Here is a 21619-nt window from a genome sequence, read left to right on the forward strand (position 1 = left end):
TGAATTGGTGTCTCCTTGCGAAAAGGGCATCGGTGACCTGCCGGATGCAGCGATGCACGGCGAACTGGGAGATGTTCGCTATGTCCCCAGCAGCGGCTTGGAAGGATCCGCTTGCATAAAAGTTCAGAGCCACCGTGACCTTCACTTCCACCGACAGAGACGTCCTGCACATCAGCTGTGGACGCAGATCTCTGTGAAGCAGCTGGCAGATCTCTGCAACCACCTCCCTTCTGAAGCGCAGCCTCTTAACACAATGCGCGGCAGTCATGGTGAGATAGGACACCTGCTGGCGGTATTCCCTGAGTGGGTAAGGCCTACGTTGCCGACGCCTGATGGCCCCTCTGCGTCTAGGCATGGCTGGCCCTCTCACACGGCATCTGCGAGCCCTTCGCACATAGTGCTGGAACTGAGGGTTGGAACCCCATGCAGCCCCCATAATAAACTTGCAAACAGTGAAATCACAATGAGTCAAATTTCCAAGCTCTGGCCAGAAGCCAAAAATACCTCTCCTATGTTGTCCCAAATCAGTAAGGTCTGTTCCTTGGTCTCTGTCCAGAAATCCAAAGCACTAAAGTCATTGCAGCAAAATGGCTGGCCTTTATAGTTCAGTCTAAGTGCCCTTTAATTAGCACTCCCCGAGGCCCGCAGGGCCTCTGCTGCGTTCCACTTCACAGTTCTTAACAGCGCCACGCCCACATTGGGCGGGCGCCACTGAATTTCCGGTTTGGGGCGCACAAACAGCGTTGCACGACGAAATGACGTCACAAGCTGCGCGCGCAGCTGAGCGGGCGCAAACACTTTGCGCCGGCGCTAAATGTCAACTGAAGTTGGGCGTAGGCACAGATCGGCCTGCGCCCGGGCGCTAAGTGCCTAGCGCTCGAAATCTACCCCTCTTATGGCGCTAACGGCTGGCGAACGCAACTGAATTTCTAGGCCATGGTTCCCAAAGCTCTCCACCACTGGGGGTTTCTCCTCCCATCATGTCTGAGTCTGTTGTAGACTATTTGATAGAGATTGATTGCTATGATTAGTCAACGACTCCATTATCGTTGTATCATGTAATTACCAGGGAGGTAAAAGGTGAAGTAGATGGACCGTGGTCTTTTTGCGTCTAGCAATTCCTAAATTCCTATGAACAACTTTGCACAGTCAATCCCCAACAGCATTCAGGAGCACCGCAGATTATTGAGCCTATCAGGGAGGATCAACCCCGTTCCAATTACCCATTGGCAGGTGTGTCGTATTGGAGCCTACTCAATCCCAAAGAGACCCCAATTACCTCGGAATGTTATGAAACATTGCTGAAATACTGCACAGTTCTTTTTTTACATTTTAAAGCCCAGCCGGAATAAGAATATTGAGTCCAGCAATGGAGAAGGATCAGGGAATTAAGAGCTGACACTTCATCACTCGTCATATTTAAAAGACCAGGAGAGGACAAAGAGATACTTTCACAGATCAGGGAACCGAGGCCAACCACTGAAAATTACTCAAATTGGAGGCTAGTAAAAGCGTAAAGAGTTCAGTTAAAAAGTGTTGTACACAAGCTGTTGGGATCACACAGGTATTATCCTGCCTATGATAAGGTTTTAGTCTATTAGTATTGTCATAACGGCACAGAAGGAGTCCATTCGGCCCATCGAGTCCGTGCCGGCTCTCTGTAGAGCAATCCAGTCAGTCCCATTCCCCCGCTCTATCCCCGTAGCCCTGCAAGTTTATTTCCCTCAAGTGCCTATCCAGTCTCCCCTTGAAAACATTGAGTGTCTCCGCTTCCACCACTTCCGTCGGCAGCGAGTTCCAGGTCCTCACCACTCGCTTCGTAAAAATGTTTTTCCTCACGTCCCCCCTGAATCTCTTGCCCAAAATCCTAAATCTGTGTCCCCGAGTCCTTGTACCATCAACTAGTGGGAACAGCCTTTCCCCGTCTAGCCTATCCAAACCCATCATAATCTAATCACCCCTCAACCTACTTTGCTCTAATGAGAACAAATCCAACTTCTCCAACCTGTCCATGTGTGGAAAATGTATGGAAAATTATGTTTTTTGGGCATTGGATATATTTTGTGCACAACTACCACCAAGTTATATGTGGAGTTGGAAGTTGCAGCTGTTGCAGAAACCCCGACCCATTTGTCTGCTTAGAAATTTCATAGAAAGAGGACAGAAATGCACAATACAAATTATAAATCCACGTGCAATTTTCATTTTCTATTTAATTCCGCTTTCTATGAACTGTTTTAAGTAAGTTGTTTAAATCTTGGAATGCAGTTTCAGGAGCGGTCTCTTCTATACTAAGCCCAGGGTTCGTAAATCATATTTTTAGATCGAAGCAGATGATTTATCAAATCCACAGAAAGTTTGATTCCCATGAAGGAGCTTGATTTGATCTAAAAATATGATTTATGAACCCTGGGCTCAGTATAGAAGAGTCCGCTCCTGAAACTGCATTACAAGATTTAAATAACTTACTTAAAACAGTTCATAGAAAGCGGAATTAAATAGAAAATGAAAATTGCACGTGGATTTATAATTTGTATTGTGCATTTCTGTCCTTCTCGATCTTCCTGGCTGCAATGCTCCATCTCACGCTCAGTAATCTCCCCGCTGGAGTGGAGCTAATCTATAGAACAAACGGGAAACTGTTCAACCTCTGTCGCCTCCAGTCCAGATCCAAGGTCGTCCCATCCTCTGTCATCGAATTACAGTATGCAGACGACGCTTGCATCTGTGCACACTCTGAGGTCAAACTCCAAACCATCGTCAACACCTTCACCGAAGCGTACGAGAGTATGGGCCTTAAACTAAACATCCGTAAGACAAAGGTCCTCTACCAACCTGCCCCCGCCACACAGTACTGCTCCCCGATTATCAAAGTCCATGACAAGGCCTTGGACAACGTGGACCACTTTCCATACCTCGGGAGCCTACTGTCAACAAGGGCAGACGTCGATGACGAAGTCCAACACCGTCTTCAATGTGCCAGTGCAGCCTTCGGTCACCTGAGGGAGAGAGTGTTTGAAGATCAAGACCTCAAACCCGGCACTAAGCTCATGGTCTACAGAACAGTAGTGATACCCGCCCTCCTGTATGCTTCAGAGACATGGACGATGTACAGCAGGCCCCTCAAAGCACTGGAGAGGTACCACCAACGCTGCCTCCGCAAGATCCTGCAAATCCATTGGCAAGATAGGCGCACCAACGTCAGTGTTCTCGCTCAGGTCAGCATCCCTAGCATCGAAGCTTTGACCACGCTCAATCAGCTCCGATGGATGGGTCACATTGTCCGCATGCCCGATTCGAGACTCCCAAAACAAGCGCTCTACCCGGAGCTCCGACATAGCAAGAGAGCCTCAGGTGGGCAGAGGAAACGCTTCAAGGACACCCTCAAAGCCTCCTTGAAAAAGTGTAACATCCCCACCGACACCTGGGAATCCCTGGCCCAAGACCGCACAAAGTGGAGGAGAAGCATCCGGCAAGGCGCCGAACACCTGGAGTCTCTTTGCCGGAGCAAGCGGAAGCCAAGCGCAGGCAGCGCAAGGAGCGCACATCAACCCAAGCACCCCACTCACCCGCCCCTTCAACCACCGTCTGCCCCACCTGTGACAGAGACTGTAGGTCCCGCATTGGATTCATCAGTCACCTGCGAACTCATTTTTAGTATGGAAGCAAGTCATCCTCGGTTCCGAGGGACTGCCTGAGAAGAAGAAGAAGAAGCACCATCTTGTCTGAAGAATAGGATGAAGAGTGGGAGATAAGTTTCAAAGGAAGAGGAGGCTCTGGTCTAAGGTTATCATTTCTCTAAAAGAGGGGAAGATTTAAATCTTTCTTCAAGCATTTCTTAACTGTACGTGTGTTTAATGCTCAAAATAGTGCTGCAAAATCTTTATCGGGTTTATTTTAGTCAATTATAATCTCTAATTATTGGTTGAATTGGTAATTTTCTACTTGGGTGATAATGTTTAATGGCTGTGATTAACTCTCAGCTCCAAATATATCTTGGTGCTAGTTATTATCAAAGTAGATAGACCGTTCTCCCCCAGAAAAAACTATTTTCCATAAAGGGCTAAAAGACTGCAGCTGCTCACAGGCAGAACAATTCCAGTCTGAAGGAACATTCGCTGCCAAAATAAAATGGGCAATCGCATTAAAGAAATTGCCTGGGAAAACTGTGACTTTAATAGCTTCTGTTCAGCATTTCTTGCCAAAATTTTTAAGCTTTTACTTACCTCTGATTCAAGTCATTGTTTTATTCTCTCTCTCTCTCTTGCATTTGGCCTCACTACCTTGATTTGTGAAACCATCTTTCGCCCACTCCTGCCCCTGGTTCGTGGATTCTCTGAGGGCGATTTTGCCAGCCCTGGGGAGGCGGGTATGGAGGCGGGACTGCCGGGAAAATGGCAGAATCTGGGGGCGGGTACCCAACCCGTCCCACTCCGGGTCCCATCTCCTTGGAGGCAGGAAGGGATTAAAGCCTATTAACTGCCTGTTAACAGGTAGTTAACAGGCAGAAAATAGGATCATCCCCTTTTTGCCCTCACAAGTGCGGGATTTAAGTTCCTCAGAGTCCACATCACGGAAGACGTCTCCTGGTCCCTCAATACCTCCTCTCTGGTGAAGAAGGCCCAGCAGCGCCTATATTTCCTAAGGAGGCTGAAGGGATGTAACCTGTCACCCCTGATCCTCTCTAACTTTTACCGCTGCAGAATAGAGAGCATCCTGACGAACTGTATCACAGTGTGGTATGGCAGCTGTAGCTCCTATGACCGGAAAGCCCTGCAGCGGGTAGTCAAAGCTGCCCAACGCATTACCGGCACCCGGCTACCGACCATAGAGCACATATACCAGAAAACGCTGTTTACGGAGGTCACGGACCATCATCAAAGACCCTACCCACCCCAGCCACAGTTTGTTCGCCCCCCTGCCATCTGGGAGACGCTACAGATGCATTCGCACCCGAACGACCAGATTTAGGAACAGCTTCTTTCCCAGGGCTGTCATCCTACTGAGCTCCACAAATAAACTCTAAAGCCTGCACATCTGCCAATGCACTTTATTATGTTTATGTTAATGTATTACAAGCCAAATGAATGTTGAATGTTTAAATGTCTTAATCTAAATGTACACTCTCGGGAGCCGCAAGCCTACATTTCGTTGTACTGCACCTGTGCACTATCAATGACAATAAAGTTGATTATGATTATGATTATGATTCCTGAAGGCTCCAAAACCCGCCAGCTCAGTGAGGTGAATAGTGGGTCTACGGGAGTCGGGGCAGGGTGGGGGGGGGCAGTGGGGTTGGGGTGCAAAAGTGTGGTGTGAAGGTAAGTGATGGGTGCATGAGTGTAGAGGTGAGTATCTGAGGTAAGTGCTAAGTCTTTTTAAATGTGTACTTACCTTTGTTTCTTCCTGCAGGCTTCAGTCGGTTTCTATGCGGAGAGTCTCGCACCTCCGCGGTAGAGATGAGAGATGGCCGTTGCATTCTCAGATGCAACAAACATCTCATTTCTGTAAAAGAAAGAAGGTTGATGATGTATGCAAGACCTCATCAAACTGCAGAGATTGTCACTGTCTGGGTGACAGAGACTGCAGGAGTGCAATTAAAACTGATATTAGGAAAGCAAAGAGAGAGCATGAAAAATTCTTGGCAAGTAAAATCAAGGAAAACCCAAAGATGTTTTATAAATATATTAAGAGTAAGAGGATAACTAAAGAAAGGGTAGGGCCTATTAGAGATCATGAGGGTAATCTGTGTGTGGAGGCGGGAGACGTCGGTAGGGTTCTTAATGAATACTTTGCGACTGTTTTCACAAAGGAGAGGGGCGAAGCAGACATTGCTATCAGGGGGGGGAGGAGTGTAAAATATTAGATGAAATAAACATAGTGAGAGAGGAAGTATTAAGGGGTGTAGCAGCTTTAAAAGTGGATAATCCCCAGGCCCGGATGAAATGTATCCCAGGCTGTTAAGCGAAGCGAAAGAGGAAATAGCAGAGGCCCTGACCATCATTTTTCAATCCTCTCTGGCTTCAGGTGTGGTGCCGGAGGACTGCTAATGTGGTACCCTTGTTTAAAAAGGGAGAAAAGGATAGACCGAGTAATTACAGGCCAGTCAGCCTAACCTCGGTGGTGGGAACATTATTGGAAAGAATTCTGAAGGACAGGATAAATCTTCATTTAGAAAGACACGGATTAATCAAGGATAGTCAGCACAGATTTGTTAAGGGAAGGTCATGTCTGACAAACTTGATTGAATTTTTTGAGGAGGTAACAAGGAGGGTAGATGAGGGTAGTGTGTTTGATGTAGTGTATGTGGACTTTAGCAAGGCTTTTGATAAGGTTCCACATGGCACACTGGTCACAAAGCTAAAAGCCCATGGGATCCAGAGCAAACTGTCAAGTTGGATTCAAAACTGGCTTGGAGACAGGAAGCAGAGGGTAATGGTTGATGGGTGTTTTTATGACTAGAAGGCTGTTTCCAGTGGGGTTCTGCAGGGCTCAGTACTAGGTCCCTTGCTTTTTGTAGTATATATCAACGAGCTAGACTTGAATATAGGGGGTATGATTAAGAAGTTTGCAGATGACACAAAAATCGGCTGTGTGGTTGATACTGAAGAAGGAAGCTGTAGACTGCAGGAAGATATCAATAAATTGGTCAGGTGGGCAGAACAGTGGCAAATGGAATTCAATCTGGAGACGTGTGAGGTAATGCATTTGGGGAGGGCTAACAAGGAAAGGGAATACACATTAAATGGTAGGACACTGAGTAGTGTAGAGGAACAAAGGGGCCTTGGAGTGCATGTCCACAGATCCCTGAAGGTAGCAGGCCAGGTAGATAAGGTGGTTAAGAAGGCATACGGAATCCCTGCCTTTATTAGCCGTGGCATAGAATACAAGAGCAGGGGGGTTATGCTTCAACTGTATAAAACTCAGCTAGAGTACTGCGTGCAGTTCTGGTGACCACATTACAGGAAAGATGTGATTGCACTAGAGAGGGTACAGAGGAGATTTACAAGGATGTTGCCGGGAGTAGAGGATCTTAGCTATGAGGAAAGACTGGATAGGCTGGGTCTGTTTTCCTTGGAACAGAGGAGGCTGAGGGGAGACCTTACTGAGGTGCATAAAATTATGAGTGGATAGAAAGGACCTATTTCCCTTAGCAGAGGGGTCAAAAACCAGGGGACACAGATTTAAAGTAATTGGTGGAAGTATTAGAAGGGATTTGAGGGGAAATTTCTTCACCCAGAGGGTTGTGGGGGTCTGGAACTCACTGCCTGAAAGGGTGGTAGAGGCAGGAACCCTAACCACATTTAAAAAGTACTTGGATGTGCACTTGGGATGCTCTAACCTGCAGGGCTACGGACCAAGAGCTGGGCAGTGGGATTAGGCTGGATAGCTCTTTGTTGGCCGGCGTGGACACGATGGGCTGAAATGGCCTCCTTCCGTGCTGCAACTTTCTATGATTGTATGATTCTATGTTTGACAGCTTCACAGAGCTGTCAAACGATGACAATTCATCTGTCAAAAATTTTTGACAGATGAATTGTCATACGTTGACGTGCTCTGCAACCGGTTTTCCCTTAATTGGCCTGCTAAGTCCACTGGGCGGGCTTAATAAGGTTACTCAAGGGAAAATAGTGTGGGCTGGCCACAAATCGATGGAGGCGGGACATCGACCTGACAAGCAGCAGTCCCGCCTCCAACACGCCTCCATTCACAAAATCGCCCCCTCTTTGACACTTGAATGTAATGAGTGATGAGGTAACTGTGCAATATATCCTGTTCCTCCCTCTTTGGTGATGTACCTAGTATCCTTTGTGCAGGTAAGTTTCAAAAGAGAAAAATAAATGGACAGCTACATTCTTCAGCAGTGTATTTTTGAGGTTATACCACAATAGCCTAGGTTAAGACACACTTTGTACCTTGCAGGTACCCTCCCTATAGAGGAAGTAATGTTGTCTGGGACACACTGCCACTCATGTCTTGCTTCACAGACCTGTATATAGAACCAATCATACAGCACAGAAGATGGCCATTCAACCCAATTGGTCCCACTGTTTGGCCAGGAGTCTTCGCCCCGCACAGCAGACCCTTTCTCCTGTTTTCAGAATTCTCGTTCTACCTGGACCCCTCCCTCTGGCCTCTTAAACTCGCTAGATCTTTTCATTGCAAACTGCCGGTGTGACATCGGCCATCTCAATTTCTCTGTTCACCTTACCCACTCCAACCTACCTCCCTAATACAGCCAGTTCTGACAAAGGGTCATCGACCAGAAACGCTAACTCTGTTTTTCGCTCTCTACAGATGCTGCCTGACCTGCTGAGTATTTCCAGCATTTTCTGTTTTTAGTCCCACTCTCCTGCTCTTTCCCCATAACCTTGTAAAGTTTTCCTTTTTAAATATTTATCCAATTCCCTTTTGAAAATCACTATTGAATCCACTTCCACCGCCCTTTCAGGCGGTACATTCCAGATCACAACAACTCGTGTAAAAAGAATTCTACTCATTTCCCCACCCCCTGGAATTTTTTTGCCAATTATTTGAAATCTGTGTCCCCTGGTTACCAGCCCTCCTGCCATTGGAAACGGTTTCTCCCTGTCTACTCTATCAAAAGCCCCTCATCATTTTGAACACCTCTCTTCAATCTCCCCTTAATCTTCTCTGCTCTAAGGAGAACAAGCACCAGCTTCTCCAGTCTCTACACATAACTGAAGTCCCTCATCCCTGGTACCATTCTGGTCCATCTTCTCTGCACCTTCTCCAAGGCCTCCTATCGTGTGGTGGACATTGAGTGTTGCCCCCTACTAAAGGTCACTAAGCAGCTCCCTGATGTTTCCTGCAGCTTTCTTGGTTCCGGTAATTCTGATTTCCATTCAGTGGCAATGTGACTTTTACAGCTTTTTCCTCTTTCCTTTTAATAAATACTGTGCCTAAGATTTGAAGTTCATGCGGTTTTAAAATGTGGCTGAGGTTCACTCGGAGCTCCGTGCACCACTCTCTCGATTGAAGGCTGAACAGTCCCGTCCTGCTGTTAAACTTGAACACTCAGATTTCATTCGGTAGCTGAGTTTGCCAATGGCTGTACGTTACGACTCATGGAGGTGTTGAACCGCTGCACTTTCACCAACACAAGTGTTAAATCTAGGCCGAGGTGATCAGTCGGCGCGCACTTCATAGAATGACATAGATTTTACAGCACAGAAACAGGAGATTTGGTCCAACTGGTCAATGTCATAATTTATGCTCCATAATGAGCCTCCTCCCACCTTATTTTGGACTCTAGGGGAATCAAGGGATACGGAGATGGGGCGGGAAAGTGGAGTTGAGGTCGATGATCAGCCATGATCTTATTGAATGGCGGAGCAGGCTCGAGGGGCTGTATGGCCTACTCCTGCTCTTATTTCTTATGTTCTTATGTTCTTACTTCATCTCACCCTATCAACATATCCATCTGTTCCTTTCAGCCTCAAGTGTTTATCCAGCTTCCCCTTAAATGTGCCTATGCTATCCGCCTCAACCATTCCATGTGGTAACAGGTTCCACATTCTAACCACTCTCTGAGCAACTTCAGTCTGTTATGTATTGTGTGTTCTCCTCCCACCTGTGGTGGCGCTGTCACAGGAGATAAATGGTTGGGTGTTCTCTTGGTTAAGTCTAGCTCTCTTTGTTCGGAACTTGCCAGAACTTCCTTTCCTTCCAATAAAGCACTTCATGTTTGAATCTCTGAGTTCTGAGTCCTAAATTGTGTCTAGGTAGAAAGGTACCGACACAACAAGTGGCAACGAGGAGCGGATGAATCTGCATATGTTACGGGTGCAGTGAGTAAACAGAAAATTTAATTTGAAACGTGAGATGGCTACTATATTAGGAAACATCGGTGATTTTGATGAAAATGTGGAGCAATGGAGTGCATATACGGAACGTTTTGACTATTTTGTATTGGCGAATGCGGTGGCAAATGAAAAGGTCGTGCCTACCTTTTTGAGTGTAATCGGGCCGAAGACTTTCAATTTACTTCACAGCCTCGTGCAGCCAGATAAGCCAGGAACTAAAACATATAAGCAACTAGTGGAAATTCTTGGAGCACATTTTTCACCAAAACCTCTGGTTATTGCTGAGAGATTTAGATTTCACAAACGGAATCAAGAGGAGGGGGAATCAGTGACGATGTTTATTGCTGCTTTAAAAAGGTTGTCGGAACACTGCCAGTTCAAGGAGGTGCTGAATGACACCATTAGAGACAGACTTGTGTGTGGTCTGCAAAATGCAGCCACACTGAAGCGCCTTCTTACTGAGGACAACCTTACTCTTGAAAAGGCCATTGAAGTTAGTGTCTCCATGGAGATGGCGGAAACGGAGGCTCACCAGTTGAGTTCAACAGGGAGAGTTCACAAGGTGTCATCTGAGCCTAAAGTTGCGCGGAACGGCATGTTACCGTTGTGGGAAAACGGGCCATCACACTAATGACTGCTGGTGTACGGAGCTGGAATGCCGAAATTGTGGCAAAAAGGGTCACATTGAACGCGCCTGTAGAGGTAAAAAAAGAACAGACACAGCTGGGAAGCATGGAAGCAAAATGTCTGTATTTGGACAAGAGAGGAAAAAGAGTGTTCATTCAGTGCAGTATGATGGAACAAGCAAAACAGAGGGGAGCGACACCTCTGAGGAGGAAGAGGTGCACATACTGATGGTTGCAGGTGATTCAAATGGCTACTGGGTGTCACCACTGGTGGAGGGACAATCAGTGCGGATGGAGGTGGACACAGGCGCGGCTGTGCCCCTTGTTTCAGACACTGTCTACAACAAAATGCTAAAGCATCTTACCCTTCAGCCAACAAACATTGTGCTAAAGACGTATACCGGCGAACCTGTGGCCATGAGAGGCGTCATTGAGGTGACAGTTAAATTGAACGGACAGACTGCAAAACTGCCACTATATGTGGTAAAGGGAAATTACCCATCGCTACTGGGACGTGCGTGGCTAGAGAAAATCACGCTGGACTGGCCTGCAGTCCGCATGATGTCAAAAGGGGAGTCAGGTCTGACTGCAGTGTTAAACAAACATGCAGAACTCTTCAATGGGGAACTTGGGAGCATGAAAAAGATCAGCGTGAGACTGGACATTAAACCTGACAGCAAGCCAAAGTTTCACAAAGCCCGACCTGTACCCTATGCAATTCGGCCAAAAGTTGAGGCTAACTTGGAGGCCTTAGTCGAGAATGGAGTCCTGGGGCCTGTGAGCGTGAGCAAATGGGCCACACCCATTGTTCCTGTCCTGAAAAAGGATGGATCTGTTCGAATCTGTGGGGATTTTAAAGTGACTATTAACCCGGTGCTGTCTGCGGAACAGTACCCTCTTCCCCTCATTGATGATCTTTTTAGGGCCTGGCCGGAGGGCAAAAGTTCAGCAAAATAGACTTACGCCAGGCTTATCTACAAATGCATGTCGATGACAAATCAAAGGAGCTGCTGACAATTGTGACACACAAGGGGCTATACAGGTACTGCCGCCTTCCGTTTGGAATTACGTCGGCCCCTGCTCTATTCCAAAGGGCAATGGATCAGATTTTGAGTGGACTGCCAGGAGTCCAGTGCTACCTGGACGACATCCTTGTCACTGGGACAAATGAGGAGGATCATCTTCTGAACTTGGATGTGACACTACAACGACTGAAAGAGTACAGACTCAGAGTTCGTAAAGACAAATGTGAATTCTTTCAGTCTTCAGTTGAGTACCTGGGGCATGTGATTGACGCTACTGGCCTGCATAAGGCGCCGCCAAAGGTCAAGGCGATCGTGGAGGCCCCATGTAAGATTCGAAAATTTTCATTATATAATCACACAAGACAACAGGATTAATAATACAGCTTTATTGACCAAAAGAAGCTTGTACAGATAAAACCTTTGATAAAAGGGCATGCAAAATGGCCGCCGGACCTCGTGATCAGTTTCGTGAACCATTTGATTTCTGTTACTGCAAGCCAGACAGGCTTGTGGATTGAGAGCAGTAAGCCCGCGAAAGCCAGTATCGGGAAACCGAAACTCAGGGAAATGGGCATACATATTCAATTGGATTCTAAGTACAAGACAGTTTCAGGCAACAGGATGGGGCCCATCAAGATATGGGCAGACAATGAATGAACACTTAAACCCATTTAATGTACAAAGGAAAAACCGTTTAACAGCCATCAAGGGAAATCTCCAGACCGATCAATATGCGAACCGAGTTACGGTGACAAAGTAAAAGACATTATCGGCCAGGAAGACCAGTTAAGCTATCACCGGCTCCCGTTACAAGACAAAGCGCCCCTGCAGGGATTTCTGCCCGCCAAAAATATTACAAAGACTGGACTATGATCTGGCGGGAGATAAGGCTGGCCCAAAAGGGTATAACTATGGATTTTGAAAAGTCCATCAGCGCCTCTTCTACCTCGGTAGCTTCGGAATTCGATCAGGACGTTTCTTCTTTTAAAGACGCTTCGGACGGACAGTTCGGAAAAAGCCAGACAAGGCTCGGCCATGACGGGAAGACGACGAGGGTGGCCCGGGTACCGTTGTCGGGAGATCATCGACGACCCAGGCCGAAGAAGAAGACACCCTCAGGAAAACCGACGATCCAGGCCGGAGGAAAAGGACATTCCGGGCCTAGCACTCCCGTGCCTCAACGTTCCATGAATCCAAATCCACAACAGATCTAACTGATCCATCCTTGACGAGCGCTCATCAAGGCTGTGTCCACTGCCTCACCGCCGGAGAGAGGGGAGAAAAACAAGCTGCGCCAGAAGTTTCCAAATCCACGTGACGACGGAAAGCTGTGCCGAAAGGCTGCGAACCCCCTCTTTTGCGAATCTGAAAGTGGTGAGCATGATCCCGAGTTCCTCAAGTTGAAACTTAGTTCAGGTATAAGGGGAGGGAGAGGGTAAGGGTAATCGTAATGTGTTTCCCCTTTTTCGATGTGCCGTGTGTTTCCCATTTCCATGGAATCAAGTTTATAGATATGTGCATGCTTGTAGTCGCTTTGATTCGTGCTTATGATATGTATTTTGTAATGCTGCAAACTGTTTAATAATAAAAAGCATCCATTTCGTGCTATTCAACCTGGTCTATTGAGTCTTTTCTCTGCACTACAGTTCCCTGCACCTAAGTCCAAGGTCTAGAACCGTAGGGAAGAGTGGGTCGAACCACTCAAGGGTAATTATTGCACGAAGCCTGGTAGGAGACCAGAACGAGCAAGAGAAACCCCCTACACCCAGCACCCCAGAATGTGAGCCAGTTACGTTCATTTCTGGGGCTACTTAACTACTATGGGAAGTTTATTCCAGACTTAGCAACATTGCTGAAGCCGTTACATCAGTTGCTATGTCAAGGCAAAACATGGAAATGGACTGAACTGTGCAACGAAGCTTTCGCCCAAGCAAAGAAAGCATTGCTGAATTCGAAGGTCCTGACACACTTCGACCCAAAGCTACCTGTGCAGCGAGCATGTGATGCATCACCATATGGTGTGGGAGCAGTCATATCCCACATCATGCCTTCGGGTGAAGAGAAACCTATCGCCTTTGCATCACACAACTTGAACAAGGCCGAGAGTAACTATGCGCAGATCGAGCGCGAGGCCTTGGGAATCGTTTTTGGAATTCGAAAATTTCATCAGTACCTGTTTGGGAGAAGGCTCACACTCCTGACAGACCACCGTCCATTGACTTCAATCTTCGGGCCCCACACCGGAATTCCGTCTCTCGCTGCAAGCAGGATGCAAAGGTGGGCTTTACTTTTGTCAGGACACACATACGACATCAAATATCGCAAATCAGACTTGCACGGCAACGCAGACGGTCTCTCCAGGCTACCCTTGCCTGTTACTCCCCCAGAGCCTCGTCAGATAGACATCTTCTACTTTAGACAAGTGGAGGGAGCACCTGTCACTGCAGTTCAGGTGCGAAGGTACACCCGCAACGATCCAGTCCTGTCTGAGGTAATGGACGATGTCATTCGAGGGAGAGCGATAGGAGATTCTCCTAGTTTGAAACCTTATGTTTCAAAAAGAAATGAGCTCTCCGTCCAGGCAGGTTATCTTCTTTGGGGACGCTGTGTCATCATTCCGCCACCTCTGAGGGAACCTATACTGCAACAACTTCATACAGGCCACAGTGGGATGGTTCGGATGAAGGAAATGGCAAGAAGCTACTTCTGGTGGCCAGGTCTCGATGGGAATATCGAGGAGAAAGCCAAAACATGTTCCCCATGTCAAAGGGTCCGGAATGTTCCACAGCTGGCAACCCTACACCCCTGGGATTGGCCTGCAGAAGTGTGGCAGCGAGTACATGTGGACTTCGCCGGTCCTTTCGAAGGGAAGATGTTTATGGTAGTTGTGGATGCTCGTAGCAAGTGGCCGGAGGTCGCTGTGATGAGGTCTACCACGGCAGAGAAAACAATTGAGAAACTTGGTGAGATGTTCAGCCGTTATGGCTCACCGGAACAGCTCGTAAGTGACAATGGTCCACAATTTGTATCACAGGAGTTTGCAACCTTCCTGCATGTGAATGGTGTCCAACACATCAGGTCTGCGCCCTATCATCCCTCTACTAACGGCCAGGCAGAAAGGTTTGTGCAAACTTTGAAGCACGCCTTGAAGGCATCGCAAGGTCAGGGCTCAATCCACCAACGTCTGAACAGCTTCCTGTTGTCCTACAGGAACGAGCCGCATGCCACAACCAAAACTTCCCCCGCTTCGCTCATGATGAAGAGGCAGTTGTGGACAAGTTTTGACTTACTCAAACCTCCAAGGGCAGAGCAGGTTGTCCATCGTCAACAACAAGCTCAAGTTGAAAAGAGAGAGAAAAGAGCCAAGGAGAGACGGTTTCATCCGGGAGAGCACGTCCTAGCTCGAAACTACAACACTGGACCGAAATGGGTTCCTGCTACGGTGATCGCGCAGATGGGCCCTGTGTCTTACACGGTTGAGACTGCTGAGGACGTCGTCTGGAGAAGACACACAGATCAACTGTTGCTAGGAGCAGAGACAGCCACAGAGGCGCCAACGGCTGGTTGGCCTGAACTGTTTCCGAATGATACCGCAAACCAACATCCTTTGCCACAGTGCTCTTCTCCAACACAGGAAGCCAAAGAGACTGTTCCACCTGTGCAAACTCCTGACTTTCAACTGACACAGGCACCTTCTCCATCCAGGCCTGTGTCAATGCCTACTGCTGTGGAAGCCAGCGATGACCGCCAGTATCCTGTCAGAGAGCGGCGGCCTCCAAGACGCTTGGATCTGTAGGCTTAGTGACTTACCCACAAGACTGGGGCAGAATAAACCCCTGGGTAAAGTCAGGGTTTGAGGCAGTCTACCTCTACCCTAGGTTAGTTGAGTGTATTGAAAGTAACTTACCTATTGAGGAATAATGTGGACCTTCCATTTAAGAGGGGAGGAAATGTTATGTATTGTGTGTTCTCCTCCCACCTATGGTGGCGCTGTCACAGGAGATAAATGGTTAGGTGTTCACACACACAGAATCACACAGAAACCCCACAGTGCAGATAGAGGCCATTTCGGCCCATCGAGCTCTGCACCGACACATATCCCACCCGATCCCCGTAACACCTACATATCCCACCCTATCCCCGTAACCCCACATATTTAATCCCCCTAACACTAAGGGTCAATTTATCATAGCCAATCAACCTAACCCGCACATCTTTGATTCTCTTGGTTAAGTCTAGCTCTCTTTGTTCGGAACTTGCCAGAACTTCCTTTCCTTCCAATAAAGCACTTCATGTTTGAATCTCTGAGTTCTGAGTCCTAAATTGTGTCTAGGTAGAAAGGTACCGACACAACACAGTCCACCCATTGACCGCAACGCCGACCCTGGCAGATTTCTTGTAGCCAGCTCATTACCATAAAGATTGGCAGTCTCCTGCTGGAGAATTGTCAATAGTTGGGCACATGTGAATAGGCGGGGGGCATGGAAACTGGCAAGTCTCGACAAGACCTAAAGGCCTGTAGCAGCTTAAAGGGGAAGTGACGGTGATTACACCATTGGAGAGGAGCTGAGAATGGAGGGTCGTCAGAAGACCTGCTAGGAATGAGAGCTTCTGATCTCAGTGAAGGATATATTACTGGAAGCTATTAGGCCAGGAAGGGCAGCACCATTTCACACAGGGAATGCGCCCATCTTAGGCCACAGTGGGGACGCAGTGGAGGGAGATGGCTGGAGCTCTTAGTGTCACCTCCATCAGCAATGTCTTCTTCTTAGGCAGTTCCTCGGAACTGAGGATGACTTGCTTCCACATTAAAAATGAGTTCTCAGGTGACTGATGTGTCCAATGTGGGACTTACAGTCTCTGTCACAGGTGGGGCAGACGGTGGTTGAAGGGGCGGGTGGGTTGGGTGCTTGGGTTGACGTGTGCTCCTTCCAATGCCTGCGCTTGGCTTCCGCTTGCTCCCGGCAAAGAGACTCGAGGTGTTCGGCACCTTCCCGGATGCTTCTCCTCCACTTTGTGCGGTCTTGGGCCAGGGATTCCCAGGTGTCGGTGGGGATGTTGCACTTTTTCAAGGAGGCTTTGAGGGTGTCCTTGAAGCATTTCCTCTGCCCACCTGGGGCTCTCTTGCCGTGTCGGAACTCCGAGTAGAGCGCTTGTTTTGGGAGTCTCGTATCGGGCATGCAGATGATGTGGCCCGTCCATCGGAGCTGATCGAGTGTGGTCAAAGCTTCGATGCTGGGGATGTTAGCCTGAGCAAGAAAACTGACCTTGGTGTGCCTATCCTGCCAATGGATTTGCAGGCTCTTGCGGAGTTAGCATTGGTGGTACCTCTCCAGTGCTTTGAGGTGCCTGCTGTACATGGTCCATGTCTCTGAAGCATACAGGAGGGCGGGTATCACTGCTGCTCGGTAGACCATGAGCTTAGTGCCGGGTTTGCGGTCCTGGTCTTCAAACACTCTCTTCCTCAGGCGACCGAAGACTGCACTGGCACACTGAAGGCAGTGTTGGACTTCGTCATCGTCGTCTGCCCTTGTAGTGCAAGAAAGAATGTAATGATTTGGTCAGAATGGGCAGGAAGAGTGCTTCATCCAACCCTGTAAAACTCATACAACCAGCACCTAGTATATTGTCATCTTGACGCGATCAACATGTCCCACAGTGGCACTGCATACTTGTTTGGAGGTGTTAATGACTCTACTGCACACAATTGGTACTCCATCGACATCCTAGCTGGATTATACATGATCACAGGTACGCTACTTATATCCCACTTACATGGAATTTACAGCACAGAAACAGGCCATTCTGCCCAACTAGCCTGTGCCAGTGTTTATGCTCCACATGAGCCTCCTCCCACCCTACTTTATCTAACTCTATCAGCAGATCCTTCTATTCCCTTTCTCCCTCATGTACTTATCTAACTTCACCTGAAATACATCTATACTATTCGCCCCAACTACTCCCTGTGGTAGCGAGTTCCACAAACAAACCACTCTTTGGGTAAAGAAGTTTCTCCTGGATTCCTTATCGGATTTATTAGTGACTATCTTATATCTATGACTTAAACTGCAGGTGCCAACCATTCAATGCTCTGACGAGCTGAGTGAGGCGGTACGTCGTATACTCTGCCTCCGTTCTGCAGGAGAATGCAAAAGAGATAAAGGCCACCGGGAGTGAGGGGAAGTGACAAGCTACATGGAATTGATCCCCAGCCCCACGAGGAAGAGGCGCTCAGCACAATGAGGCATCCAGTAGCCCAAGGTGGTGAAGCTGGAGAGATCACTGGACAGGTGGCACAACCAGGTTTGCACATGGATGAATTGATTCTGCTTCTTGAGTCTTATGTGACTATGATTTAAGCCACAGATTTAAGGTGATTGGCAAAAAACCGGAGGCGACATGAAGAAAACTTTTTTACACAATGAGTGGTTAGGATTTGGGATGCACTGCCTGATAGGGCGGTGGAGGCAGATTCAATAGCAGCCTTCCAAAGGGAACTGGATAAATACTTGAAGGAGAAAAAATTGCAGGGATATGGGGAAAGAGTGGGAGAGTGAGGCTAACTGGATTGCTCTTCGAAAGAGCCGGCACAGCTTCGATGGGCCGAATGGTCTCCTTCATTGCTGTACTATTCTATGATTCTATGAGTAAGCACACAGACGTTGCAAGGATTTATGCTTCATTAAATCACCAATAACCTGCTCTCCGATGCTCAGTTTAGGTTCCGCCAGGACCACTCAGCTCCAGACCTCATTACAGCCTTGGTCCAAACATGGACAAAAGAGCTGAATTCCAGAGGTGAGGTGAGAGTGACTGCCCTTGACATCAAGGCAGTACTTGACTGAGTGTGGCATCAAGGAGCCCGAGTAAAATCAAAGTCAATGGGAATCAGAGGAAAGACTCTCCACTGGCTGGAGCCATACCTAGGACAAAGGAAGATGGTTGTGGTTGTTGGAGGCTAATCATCTCAGCCCCAGGACATCACTGCAGGAATTACTCAGGGAAGTGTCCTACGCCCAACCATCTTAAGCTGCTTCATCAATGACCTTCCTTCCATCATAAGGTCAGAAGTGGGGATATTCGCTGGTGACTGCAGTGTTCAGTCCCATTCACAATTCTTCAGCAAAGGGGGACCAAGAAATTGATAAAGAAAGGGAAAATGGAATATGAGCACAAACTAGTGAAAAATATAAAAACGGATTGTGAAATCTTCTGTAGGTATGTGAAAAGGAAAAGACTGGCGAAGGTAAATGTAGGTTCTTTACAGTCAGAGACGGGAGAATTTATAATGGGGAATGAGGAAATGGCAGGGAAATTAAATAAATACTTTGTTTCTGTCTTCACGGAGGAAAACACAAAAAACCTCCCAGAAATACGAGAAAACCAAGGGTGTGGCGAGAATGAGGAACTTAAAGAAATTATTATTAGTAAAAAAACAGTACTAGCAAAATTAATGGGACTAAAAGTCGATAAATCCCAAGTACCGGATGACCTACATCCTAGGGTTTTGAAAGAGGTGGCCATTGGGATAGTGGACGCATTGGTTGTCATCTTCCAAAATTCTATAGATTCTGGAACGGTTCCTGCAGATTGGAGGATAGCAAATGTAACCCCGCTATTTAAGAAAGGAGGGAGAGAGAAAACGGGGAACTACAGGCCTGTTAGCCTCACATCAGTAGTTGGGAAAATGCTAGAATCTATTATAAAGGATGCAATAACTGGTAACTTAGAAACTAATAATAAGATTGGGCAGAGTCAACATGGATTTATGAAAGGGAAATCCTGTTTGACAAACCTATTGGCGTTCTTTGAGGATGTAACTAGTGGAATAAACAAAGTGGAATCGGTAGATGTGGTGTATCTGGATTTTCAGAAGGCCTTCGATAAGGTCCCACACAAGAGGTTGGTGAACAAAATTAGGGCACATGGAATTGGGGGTAATATACTAGCATGGAGTGAGAATTGGTTAACAGACTGAAAACAAAGAGTAGGGATAAACGGGTCTTTTTCAGGATGGCAGGCTGTGACTAGTGGGTACCGCAAGGATCGGTGCTTGGGCCCCAGCTATTCACAATCTAGGAGGACTAAATGTAACATTTCCAAATTTGCTGATGATACAAAGCTAGGTGGCAGTGTCAGTTGTGAAGAGGATGTGAAGAAGCTTCAAGGGGATCTCGACAGGCTCAGTGAGTGGGCGAGAACATGGCAGATGGAATATAATGTGGATAAATGTGAAGTTATCCCCTTTGGTAGAAAAAACAGGAAGGCAGAGTATTTCCTAAATGGTGAAAGATTGGGGAATGCAGATGCTCAAAGGGACCTGGGTGTCCTTGTACATGAGTCACTGAAAGTGAATGTGCAGGTGCAGCAAGCCATTAGGAAGGCAAATGGTATGCTGGCCTTAATTACAAGAGGATTTGAGTACAGGAGTAAAGAAGTCTTACTCCAATTATATAGGGCCTTGGTGAGACCACACCTGGAGTACTGTGTACAATTTTGGTCTCCTTACCTAAGGAAGGATATACTTGCCATAGAGGGAGTGAAACGAAGGTTCACGAGATTGATTCCTGGGATGGCGGGACTGCCGTATGAGAAGACATTGAGTAAACTAGGTCTGTATTCTCTTGAATTCAGAAGAATGAGAGGGGATCTCATTGAAGTATACAAAAATATTACAGGACTTGATAGGGTGGATGCTGGGAGAATGTTTCTCTTGGCTGGGGAGTCTAGAACCAGGGGCCACAGCCTCAGGATAAAGGGTAGGCCATTCAGGACTGAGATGAGAAGAAATTTCTTCACACAGAGGTTGGTGAATCTTTGGAATTCTCTACCCCAGAGGGCTGTGGACGCTCAGTCATTGGGTATATTCAAAGCAGAAGTTGATAGATTTCTGACTAGTAAGGGCATCAAGGGATATGGCGATAGGGCCGGTGAATGGAGTTGAGGCAGAAGATCAGCCATGATCTCATTGAATGGCGGAGCAGGCTTGAAGGGCCGAATGGCCTATTCCTGCTCCTATTTCTTATGTTCTTAGGTTGTAGATCTGTGTGAATTAAAGAGTATTAAATAATTAATATCCCAAAATATTCTGTCATTACATTTGTATGCACTTTGTTTCTTTAATTTGTAGTTAAGACTATGGTGGGAAATTTATATGTCTGGGTAATAAATTTATATATCTAGGTATCTAAGTGCAAGGAATTACAGCAAAGACAGCTGGTTAATTAAAAAATGTCACTGCTTGAAATATAAATGTAATCTTTACTGGTGGGCTGGGTGCCTAGACTGGGAAGGCCTGTATCTTGTCCATATGACCAGGGGTTTGAGTCCAACTTTACCTCCTGTCTGAATCTGTTGCAACTCTTGGGAGCAAGCTTTGACACTGCTTCATCAAGCCACTATATGTTATGGCAAGGCTCGCTTCTAACTATCTAAAAGTCATTGATTAACCAGTACATCTGTCTGCTCATGATCCCTACACATAAATAATCATGGAAACAGTAATGAATACACAGGGGTGTTCCTGTAACATTGACTGAACTGATTTTCAAAGATCGCTATATAAGGGACTTAAAAAAATTGTATTCTGGCAAAGTATTTGTACCAATATGTTAACCTGTCTTTTCTCTTTCTAGATGCTGATGGAATAGGAAAATAAATACTTGCAAGGGATATTAAAGCAGACAGCAAAAGTTTTTTCATAAATATATTAAGAGACAGGAGAGAGTGGTAAAGGGGAATGTGGGCCCATTAAAGATGGATGCAGGCAAGACTATAATGGACAATAAAGGAATGGCAGACCTGTTAAATCAATACTTGGTATCTGTTTTCACAGTGGAGGAAGAGGATAAAATACCAATACCTAACAATAAGTCAAGGGGTGGAACATAGTGGATTTAATATAAGTTAAAAAATGGTAAACTCAAAGAGTGCTGTGAGTTTGGGTAAGTGTGAGAGTTCTTTAATTGTTATTTCTCTTTAAATCATTCTTGATAAGTTTACTTAAGCAGTTTAAGTAAAGGGGAAAAGTTAAATATTTGGGATTCTGTTGGTTTAAGAAGAGTAAAACAAGGTTACACTGCAATAGGAGTAAATTGGCACAGCAGGCAGTGGAAACCAGTTTTCTAACCAATCAGCAGGG

Source organism: Somniosus microcephalus, chromosome 5 (genome assembly GCF_052327205.1).
Source record: "Somniosus microcephalus isolate GS21.2 chromosome 5, FLI_Smic_1.0, whole genome shotgun sequence".
NCBI lineage: Eukaryota > Metazoa > Chordata > Chondrichthyes > Squaliformes > Somniosidae > Somniosus > Somniosus microcephalus.